This window comes from Oryx dammah, unplaced genomic scaffold (assembly GCF_014754425.2).
Source record: "Oryx dammah isolate SB20612 unplaced genomic scaffold, SCBI_Odam_1.1 HiC_scaffold_26, whole genome shotgun sequence".
In the NCBI taxonomy this organism is placed as follows: domain Eukaryota; kingdom Metazoa; phylum Chordata; class Mammalia; order Artiodactyla; family Bovidae; genus Oryx; species Oryx dammah.
Genome location: NW_024070210.1, coordinates 76,039,793 through 76,051,043, shown reverse-complemented (window position 1 = coordinate 76,051,043; position 11,251 = coordinate 76,039,793). Strand labels below are relative to the sequence as shown.

The following is an 11,251-nucleotide window of genomic DNA, read 5'->3' as shown; positions in this document are numbered from 1 at the left end:
TGACATGAGCGGTGGGTAGAGCTGGGGTCAGGAATGGAGCACGCAGGCTGCAGAGAACCCATGAGGCTGGAGAAGGGGCAGCACCCTGGCTAGGGAGGCTCAAATCTCTCTTAGGAACACAATGGTGTCCTTTATGGTGTAGTGTAAGACACAAGACAGGAGCTGAGCTTCCCTTGTGTTGGAGGACAAGAGGACTCCATCAACTGTGATCCTGGGTGAATACTGAGTGGTTATTTCAGTATTACTCAAAATCTGTCTTACTCAAAATCTGGCTTATTTATTTAATGGTTTATTCACAAAGATCACCTAATGAGCTGCATGAGTGTATTTTATTTTCCAAATATGTTTCATATCAAAAAACCTTCTATATTCAAAGACAAGACTGCTAGGATTTTAGGTCATTTCTGAGGTCACCACCTAGAGAGGAGGACGACCCCTCTGTAGGGAGTGGGAGTCAAATGTTTGTAGGAAGAGTATATGTGAGTGTCTCCTTACTTAGAAAAACTCTTAGGGGGACGGACATCTTTCTGGTTGACTGTAAGCCAGGGAGGCTGCAGGTGGGAGCTGGGGTTCTCTTTCTAAGGTGATGCTTTTCCTCCTCTCCCCCTTTTCTCATTCAGATTCCTCGAGGGGAGTGCGGTCATCATGGCTCCGAAGTCCCGGGTCCTGTTGCCACTGCTGGTCCTGGTGCTGCTGCTGCTGCGGGTCCGGCCTTCCCTGGACAAGGAATCTGCGGCCGCCACGTTCCGGAGGCAGCTGCCCCAGCGGCAACTCCAGCCACTGCAACCTGAGGATGTTCTGCCGGAAGATGACTCAGGGAAATGCAAGCCAGTGAACACCTTTGTGCATGAGTCCCTGGCTGATGTCAAGGCCGTGTGCTCCCAGAAGAAAGTCACCTGCAAGAATGGGCAGATCAACTGCTACCAGAGCAACTCCGCCATGCGCATCACAGACTGCCGCGAGACAGGCAGCTCTAAGTACCCCAACTGCGCCTACAAGACCACCCGGGCAGAGAAACGCATCATAGTGGCTTGTGAGGGAAAACCGTACATGTCAGTCCACTTCGATGCTTCAGTGTAGGTCTCCACCTGAGGCCAGAGTAGTGAGATGCGCCACTTCATCACAAAGGCATCTGCCTCTCCCTCGTGTTTCTTTGCCCTGAGGGCAACAACTCAAGGTAGTTAAGGCTTTTATCCCTGCAACCCCCACCACACACACACACACACCCATGTTTCCCTGGCATGAGGGCAATAACTCAAGCTAGTTAGGGCTCTCATCCAACATACACTTGCTCCCCTGGCCTGAGGCTTGCCCTGTGTAGTCTGTGGGGTGAGGAGTGGGTTGTAATATGGGACCCATGTTAACCTAATCACTGTTACTTTCAATAAAACACACTTGCAACCACCTGAATTACTGATGCTGTCCCCGTGCATGAGGGCTTCCGTGGTTGTGGTGCATAGGCTTAGCTGCTCCAGGGCATGTGGAATCTTCCTGACCCAGATCGAACTCATATCCCCTGCATTGACAGGCAGGGCCACCAGGGATGTCCCCATTTTCCTTTTTCTGAGGAGCTATTGCCAAACCAGAAAGATGCTTCTCTCTTACTTGGAAATTTGGAACTCTCCTTTCAGAGGCTAGAAAGGACTTCAGAGATCACCAAATGAGGGGATGATAAGTAGATTTCAGCTTGTGGACCAACTCTAAGTGGAAACGCCTGCCTAGAATGCTGTAGAAAAATGCCTAAACAGTGATGTGATGAAGCAGTGGTCTCCACCAAAGGCCTGAGGGAGGGGAGGGTGTTTGTGTCATCCATCGGCCATCCCTGACCTAATGACCCCCTGCCTTTTACAGGAGGGCACCCTGAGTCTTAGAGAGGTTAAGTGACCTGCTCCTGGCATCTGTTAGTTAGTGTTGACTGAGACCAGACCCCGGGGGTCCTGGCCACTCTGCTGTTGCTCCTTCCACTACTGGAGTCTGCTACAAGGGGGAAGTCCCCCAGTCTCCCTCCTTCTCGGAGAGCTGTGGAGTCAGAGCTTTCTCTATCTGAGTTGTTGGTAGCTATTACAGGTTCCCCGTGCACCTGTCTGTGAAGCTGCTCAGTTCTCCGCAACCCTTGCTTACATCATTGAAAAGACTAGACTCGGCTTCTGTCAGCATGTAATCCTTTCATATGATCCTCTGTGCACACTTGCATCTGCTCTAGACAAGGTCACAGAACTAGAGAGAGATCCTGCTGCCAACCAATTTAACCAGTGCCGTCATCCTGTGTACTGCATTTATAAATAGTGGAATCAATTGTGTGTTTTTAGGTAAAGTGAGTGCTTAACCTTGCAGTCTGTGGTGTGAGGGGCGGACAGCTGATTCAGTGGCAGTAGGGATCTCACTCCTTACAGTGAGGATGGAGGAGGGGAAAAAAGGGAAACTGTTTCTAGATCTATTTTGTTTAGATAGAATTTTCCCTAAGTTCATTTAACTCTTGCTTCCAAACTGGAAGTTCCATTAATCCTGCTCAGCTAGAGCTAAGAGAGCACTTTAGTGGAGGTTCAAACACTCACTTGGAATTTTGCTGCATCTACTCTGTAGAGTCACCAGCTCTGACTACTGGTTCTCTGCATGTTCTGGGCCAGGGGACCATGTGAGCCTCCATCTCTAGGATCCACTTTTCCACTGCAGGGGGCAGTGTTCCCTCCCTGGTTGGGGAACTAAGAGGCCACACGGTGGGACCAAAAAAACCAAATACCACCAACAACAAAAACCAGAGGTTTCTCTTCTGTGGAGACAGTATTGCTGTCCTACAAATAAAGGAGTACTAACCTCTCCCAGGAGACTAACTCAGGCAGATTAATCTTAAAATTAAGGTGCTAACTGTGAAGATGAGCATCTGTATAAAGACAGAAATGACTACTATATCCTGTGATTCTTCTAAGATCCTTCTGATGGGAGGGATTGCCCTGCAACAATATTGCTACACTGGTGGACACCACTCACTGAGTCAAACTGTGTTGTCATCTCTGGAATCTGGCAGAAAGTGAAAAATAAAAACCATTTTTATAAAATAAATAATAGAAAATTCTGGAACAGTCATCCATTTCATAATTTGATCACTTTGAGAAAAGTTTTAGAAAAATGAACTAGAAAGTAGGTGAAGTCAAGCCTGAGCTTCCAGGGTTTTCTCTGTGAAATGCCAACAGTCACTGAGGCTGGCCCAGATATCCCTCCATGGATTGGTAAATAAACGCCTTTGGTTAGAAGAATGTGCATTTTGTTTCACTAGCAGTGAGATGTGTTAACACTCTAAGGTAAGGTAAGTGTAGTCGCTTAGTCATATCTGACTCTTGGCGACTCCATGGACTGTAGCCTACCAGGCTCATCCATCCATGGGGTTTTCCAGTCAAGAGTACTGGAGTTGATTGCCATTTCTTCTCCAGCGGATCTTCCCAACCCAGGGATCGAACCCGGGTCTCCTGCACTGCAGGCAGACACTTTATGGTCTGAGCCACTGTGGCGCTTTAGAGTTGACGCTCTAAACTGAAACAAAATCCAAGAACTTTAAGTCCCTACCCTTCTCATCAGGTGCACTTGAAAGGGCTCATCAGGATAGTTCACCACCACTGAGGGCAACATTTCAAAGTTATCAGCTCCCAGGCTGCTGTCCTGAAAAGGGAAAGTAACTGAAATACTCAGCAGTAGGACAAAGGTTAAACAAGTGATGGCACCAATGTGGGATGGCAAATTTTGCTGCCATAAATTCTACCCTAGGAGAACTATATGGGAGTGGAAAACATTCCTTTTATGTTGCTGAGTGAAAAAGCAGAACATGGAATAGTATGTATCTCACCACACATTTTAGTTTTAAGTGTAATCAGGAAAAGTATCGGTTGGAAATTTGCAAATACAAAAAGCATTTGTCCTTCGGTTGGTGAGATTACAACTGACTAGATTTGGAATTTTTCCAAAATTTTTAACGTTTATTTACTGAATATGTGCTACTTTTTAAAACTGGAAACAAATTTAAAATGTCATTTAGAATAGTTGCCCCTTAAATCAAACATTCTGAGGTTCTCTCTAGTCCTCTGCTTGCTGCAGTGAAGACTGCACACTTACCTGGAATTTTGGACTCCTCCTCAGGTAGGTGATATGGATGGGGGAATGTTTGGAATTCCAGGGCTGCTTAGAGAATTCTTGACTACTTTTTATGTGGTCAGTCCACACCTTTCTCCCAAGAACCCTCCAGGTAAAATGTTTTCCCCTCCTTATAACTGCAGTTTCTCATTTGTTGTCCTTCAGAAGACTGATTGGTAACATACACCTTCCAGGGTATCTTTATTTTAATGCAACAATATTTTTTCTAAGAAGAATTGCCATTGACTTCTCCCCTGGTCTCCTGCCATCCACTCTAAGAAAAGTCAAAGAAGCTTGCTGTCAGCAAGAAAGCAGGATCTTTGTGTAAATACATATAAAGGTATAATTAAAAGTTCTATTAAGGACTTCCTGGTGGTCCCAGTGGTTAACAATGTGGCTGCCAAAGCAGGGAACACCACTTCTATCCCTGGTCCAGGAAGATTCCACATGCCAGGGTACAAATAAGCCTGTGCACCACAGCTACAAAGCCTGCCCTCCAGAGCCCGAGAGCTGCTACTACAGAAGCCCAGGCTGTAGAACCTGTGCTCTGCAACAGGAGAAGCCAGTGCAGTAAGAAGTCCATGCACGACAGCTAGAAAGTAACTCCTGCTCACTGCAAGTGGAGTGCACTCACTGCAAGCCCACGTGCAGCAACAAAAACTCAGCACAGCTAGAAAATAAGATGGTAAATAAAAATTTTTTAAAGTTTCATTAAAAGCTCTGATACCTTTAAGCTGTGCGACCTCAAGCAAAGTGCTTGTACCTTCTTCTGAGTCACCCCAGAGCAGCTTGTATTAGCTACAGAGGGGGTCCTTACAGACAGTCTTTCAAGCACCAAGAAAAGGTACAAGCACTTTGCTAGAGGTTAGGTTAGGCATTATAATGGATCCTCTGAAAACTGATGCTGTGATGGAATGCTTGATTGTAATCCACATTAATGCTCAGCTACTATGGTTAACAAGGCTTTAGAAAGGTATCTAAAAAGTTAGTAACACCATTCATGGGAGTAAAAAAATGGAACTGTCACATCCATTTGGTTCGCATTTTTTTCCTTCTCTGGAAGAGTCTATTTCAAATGTCTTTAATTCCCCCATTATCTTAAATGATCAATATTGCAGGAAGGAAGATTCCACAAGGTGCCCTAAGGGATCAAACACATTTACTGACTGATGTTAGTCAATGGTTACAGGTTAAGACTTTATAACTAAAAGCATTGTTAAGGCTATTCAGAGGATGTAAAGGAAATAAAGCCATTTCTCCCTTTGACCTTAATTTCTTCCACTTTTTGTTGTCCTGATAGTGATATGTATGTGTGTGTATGTGTTTGTGTGTGTGTGTGTGTGTGTATGTGTGTTAGTCGCTTAGTTATGTCTGAATATTTGTGACCCCATGGACTGTAGCCTGCCAGGCTCCTCTGTCCATGGAATTCACCAGACAAAATACTGGAGTGGGTTGCTATTTTGGGGTTGGAAACGGGGAGGACACACAGTTCTGAACAGAACTGATGGTGCCTGTAGGTCATAGAGCCTTGCCAGATAGCTTTAAAATACTGATGGAAATGTCATGCCATTTACCTTCATGGCACAAGGACCTACAAAAAAGCAGGAAGAAACTTCCTGTAGCCTTCCTTTTCTAGTATAAATGTCAAAGCTTACTCCCACTCCTTTCCTCATAGAAGTCTCATGCTTCTTCTGAGATGCAGATTGTTGGAATGACGGGAAGAGTCTGAACTGAGGGGGCTTGTGAGTGAAATTGCAGAAGGAAGAGGTTAGCTCATGTGAAAATTTGTGAGAACCTTTCTATGTCCAAAAAGCCTCTCCTAAGGTTCCATAGCCGCAAGGGCCTCTATATGCAGATACCAGCAATCTGGGGGATAGCAGGCAAAGGGATGCCTTCTTGTGGTGCTTGATGGATAAAAATTGTAAAACAGTGGAATAGAAAATATAATACAAAACAGAAACAGACTCACAGACACAGAAAACAAACTTGTGGTGAAAGGGGTTGGGGAAGGAATAAATTAAGAGTTTGGGATTAGCAGATATAAACTTCTATATATGAGATAAATACCAAGGTCCTACTATTTAGCTCAGGAAACCATATTTAATATCCTGTAAAAAACCATAGCTCAGGGAACCATATTCAATATCCTGTAAAAAACCATAACAGATATGTATGTATGTATATATATGCAACTGAATCACTCTATTGTACACCAGAAACTAACATGATTGTAAATCAATAAAAAATTCAATAAAAAATTGTAAATCAATTTTAAAAAATTCAATAAAAAAATCGTAAAACAGAGCTTCACTGTGGTAAAGAATCCACCTGCCAAGTCAGGAGGCATGGGTTAGGTCCCTGATCTGGGAAGATGCCAAACGCCTCGGATAAACTAGCTCCATGCTTTAAAAGAAGAGGGAAAAGAAAAAGTAAAACAAATATGATTTTTTAAGTTTCATCATAAACTTAAAAGACGCTTACTCCTTGGAAGGAAAGTTATGACCAACCTAGACAGCATATTAAAAAGCAGAGGCATTACTTTGTCAACAAAGGTCTGTCTAGTCAAGGCTATGGTTTTTCCAGTAGTCATGTATGGGTGTGAGAGTTGGACTATAAAGGAAGCTGAGCGCCGAAGAATTGATGCTTTTGAACTGTGGTGTTGGAGAAGACTCTTGAGAGTCCCTTGTATTGCAAGGAGATCCAACAAGTCCCTCCTAAAGGAGATCAGTCCTGGGTGTTCATTGGAAGGACTGATGTTGAAGCTGAAACTCCAATATTTTGGCCACCTGATGTGAAGAGCTGACTCATTTCCCACCCTGATGCTTGGAAAGGTTGAAGGCAGGAGGAGAAGGGGACAACAGAGGATGAGATGGTTAGATGGAATCACTGACTCAATGGACATGAGTTTGGGTAAACTCCGGGAGTTGGTGATGGACAGGGAGGCCTGGTGTGCAAATAAATATTAAAAAGAACAAACGAAAATTTGGTCAGTTACTTAGAAACCAACAATTGAAAATATAATTCTAGTTCTAGGGACTTCCCTAGGGTTACTGGTGGCACTAGTGGAAAAGAACCCACCTGCCTATAGGGGTAGACTCAGAGATGTAAGATCGAACCCACCTGGGTCCATCCCTGGGTCAAGAAGATTCCTTGGAAGGGGACATGGCAACCCACTCCAGTATTCCTGCCTGGAGAATCCCATGGACAGAGGAGCTTGGTGGGCTACATTCTATAGGGTTGCAAAATATGGTACACCACTGAAGCGACTTAGCATGCTTAGTCATGAATGGTGACTAAGACTCCACACTTTGAGGGGACACAGGTTTGATCCTTTGTCGTGAGACTAAGACCCCATATACCAAGTAACAAATATATGTGTATATATATATATAGTACATGTATGGACACACACACACATAAAATCTAACAACACTTTAAGCATATTTATTGTTAGAGGTATCAGTTCAGTTCAGTCACTGAGTCATGTCTGACTTTTTATGACCCCATGGACTGCACAGCATGCCAGGCTTCCCTGTCCATCACCAATTCCCGGAGCTTGCTCAAACTCATGAACATTGAGTCAGTGATGCCATCCAATCATCTAATCCTCTGTCATCCCCTTCTCCTCCTGCCTTCAATCTTTCCCAGCATCAGGGTCTTTTCCAAGGTGTCAGTTCTTTGAATCAGGTAGCCAAATTATTGGAGCTTCAGCTTCAGCATCAGTCCTTCCAATGAATATACAGGATTGATTTCCTTTAGGATCGACTGGTTTGATCTTGCTGACCAAGAGACTCTCAAGAGTGTTCTCCAACACCACAGTTCAAAAGCATCAATTCTTCAGTGCTCAGCTTTCTTTATGGTCCAACTCCTACATCTATACATGACTACTGGAAAAACTATAGTTTTGACAAGATGGACCTTTGTTGGTTATATCTCTGCTTTTTAATATGTTGTGTAGGTTTGTCATAACTTTTCTTCCAAGAAGCAAGTGTCTTTTAATTTCATGGCTGCAGTTACCATCTGCAGTGATTTTGGAGCTCCCCAAAATAAAGTCTGTCACTGCTTCCATTATTTCCCCATCTATTTGCCATGAAGTGATGGGACTGGATATCATGATCTTCGTTTTCTGAATGTTGAGTTTTAAGCCAACTTTTTTACTCTCCTCTTTCACTTTCATTAAGAGGCTCTTAGTTCCTCTTCACCTTCTTTTTTTTTTTTCCTCTTTTTTTCTTAATTTTTATTTTTACTTTATTTTACTTTACAATACTGTATTGGTTTTGCCATACATTGACATGAATCCACCACGGGTGTATATGAGTTCCCAAACATGAACCCCCCTGCCACCTCCCACCCTATAGCATCTCTCTGGATCATCCCCGTGCACCAGCCCCAAGCACCTGTATCCTGCTTTGAACCTGGACTGGCGATTCATTTCTTATATGATATTGTACATGTTTCAATGCCACTCTCCCAAATCATCCCACCCTCTCCCCCTCCCTCAGAGTCCAAAAGTCTGCTCTACACATCTGTGTCTCTTTTGCTGTCTCGCATACAGGGTCATCATTACCATCTTTCTAAATTCCATATATATGTATTAGTATACTGTATTGGTGTTTTTCTTTCTGGCTTACTTCACTCTGTATAATCGGTTCCAGTTTCATCCACCTCATTAGAACTGATTCAAATGTATTCTTTTTAATGGCTGAGTAATACTCCATTGTGTATATGTACCACAGCTTTCTTATTCATCAGCAGATGGACCATGATGTTTCTATGTTCTGGCTATTATAAACAGTGCTGCAATGAACATTGAGGTACATGTGTCTCTTTCTATTCTGGTTTCCTTGGTGTGTATGCCCAGCAGTGGTATTGCTGGGTCATAAGGCAGTTCTATTTGCAATTTTTTAAGGAATCTCCACACTGTTCTCCATAATGGTTGTACTAGTTTGCATTCCCACCAACAGTGCAAGAGGGTTCCTGTTTCTCCACACCCTCTCCAGCATTTATTGCTTGCAGACTTTTGGATCGCAGCCATTTTGACTGGTGTGAAGTAGTACCTGATTGTGGTCTTGATTTGCATTTCTCTAATAATGAGTGATGTTGAGCATCTTTTCATGTGTTTGTTAGCCATCTGTATGTCTTCTTTGGAGAAATGCCTATTTAGTTCTTTGGCCCATTTTTTGATTGGGTCGTTTATTTTTCTGGAATTGAGCTGCATAAGTTGCTTGTATATTTTTGAGATTAGTTGTTTGTCAGTTGCTTCATTTGCTATTATTTTCTCCCATTCAGAAGGCTGTCTTTTCACCTTGCTTATAGTTTCCTTTGTTGTGCAGAAGCTTTTAATTTTAATTAGATCCCATTTGTTTATTTTTGCTTTATTTCCAGAATTCTGGGAGGTGGATCATAGAGGATCCTGCTGTGATTTATGTCGGAGAGTGTTTTGCCTATGTTCTCCTCTAGGAGGTTTATAGTTTCTGGTCTTATGTTCAGATCTTTAATCCATTTTGAGTTTATTTTTGTGTGTGGTGTTAGAAAGTGATCTAGTTTCATTCTTTTACAAGTGGTTGACCAGTTTTCCCAGCACCACTTGTTAAAGAGATTGTCTTTACTCCATTGTATATTCTTGCCTCCTTTGTCAAAGCTAAGGTGTCCATATGTGTGTGGATTTATCTTTGGGCTTTCTATTTTGTTCCATTGATCTATATTTCTGTCTTTGTGCCAGTACCATACTGTCTTGATGACTGTGGCTTTGTAGTAGAGCCTGAAGTCAGGCAAGTTGATTCCTCCAGTTCCATTCTTCTTTCTCAAGATTGCTTTGGCTATTTGATGTTTTTTGTATTTCCATGCAAATCTTGAAATTATTTGTTCTACTTCTGTGAAAAATACTGCTGGTAGCTTGATAGGGATTGCATTGAATCTGTAGATTGCTTTGGGTAGTATACTCATTTTCACTATATTGATTCTTCCAATCCATGAACATGGTATATTTCTCCATCTATTAGTGTCCTCTTTGATTTCTTTCATCAGTGTTTTATAGTTTTCTATATATAGGTCTTTAGTTTCTTTAGGTAGGTATATTCCTAAGTATTTTATTCTTTTTGTTGCAATGGTGAATGGAATTGTTTCCTTAATTTCTTTTTCTACTTTCTCATTATTACTGTATAGGAATGCAAGGGATTTCTGTGTGTTGATTTTATATCCTGCAACTTTACTATATTCATTGATTAGCTCTAGTAGTTTTCTGGTGGAGTCTTTAGGGTTTTCTATGTAGAGGATCATCTGCAAACAGTGAGAGTTTTACTTCTTCTCTTCCAATTTGGATTCCTTTTATTTCTTTTTCTGCTCTGACTGCTGTGGCCAAAATTTCCAGAACTATGTTGAATAGTAGCGGTGAAAGTGGGCACCCTTGTCTTGTTCCTGACTTTAGGGGAAATGCTTTCAATTTTTCACCATTGAGGATGTTTGCTGTGGGTTTGTCATATATAGCTTTTATTATGTTGAGGTATGTTCCTTCTGTTCCTGCTTTCTGGAGAGTTTTTATCATAAATGGATGTTGAATTTTGTCAAAGGCCTTCTCTGCATCTATTGAGATAATCATATGGCTTTTATTTTTCAATTTGTTAATGTGGTGAATTACAATGATTGATTTGCGGATATTGAATAATCCTTGCATCCCTGGGATAAAGCCCACTTGGTCATGGTGTATGATCTTTTTAATGTGTTGTTGGATTCTGATTGCTAGAATTTTGCTGAGGATTTTTGCATCTATGTTCATCAGTGATATTGGCCTGTAGTTTTCTTTTTTTGTAACATCTTTGTCAGGTTTTGGTATTAGGGTGATGGTGGCCTCATAGAATGAGTTTGGATGTTTACCTTCATCTGCAATTTTCTGGAAGAGTTTGAGTAGGTTAGGTGTTAGCTCTTCTTGAAATTTTTGGTAGAATTCAGCTGTGAAGACGTCCGGACCTGGGCTTTTGTTTGCTGGAAGATTTCTGATTACAGTTTCAATTTCTGTGCTTGTAATGGGTCTGTTAAGATTTTCTATTTCTTCCTGGTTCAGTTTTGGAAAGTACTTTTCTAAGAATTTGTCCATTTCTTCCACGTTGTCCATTTTATTGGCATATAGTTG

General features: G+C 42.1%; 1 pseudogene; it reads left to right on the top strand.

The window, feature by feature from the left end:
* The first annotated feature begins 645 nt into the window (after positions 1-645).
* On the top strand, positions 646-1,080 carry LOC120853351 (annotated as a pseudogene).
* The last annotated feature ends 10,171 nt before the right edge of the window (positions 1,081-11,251 follow it).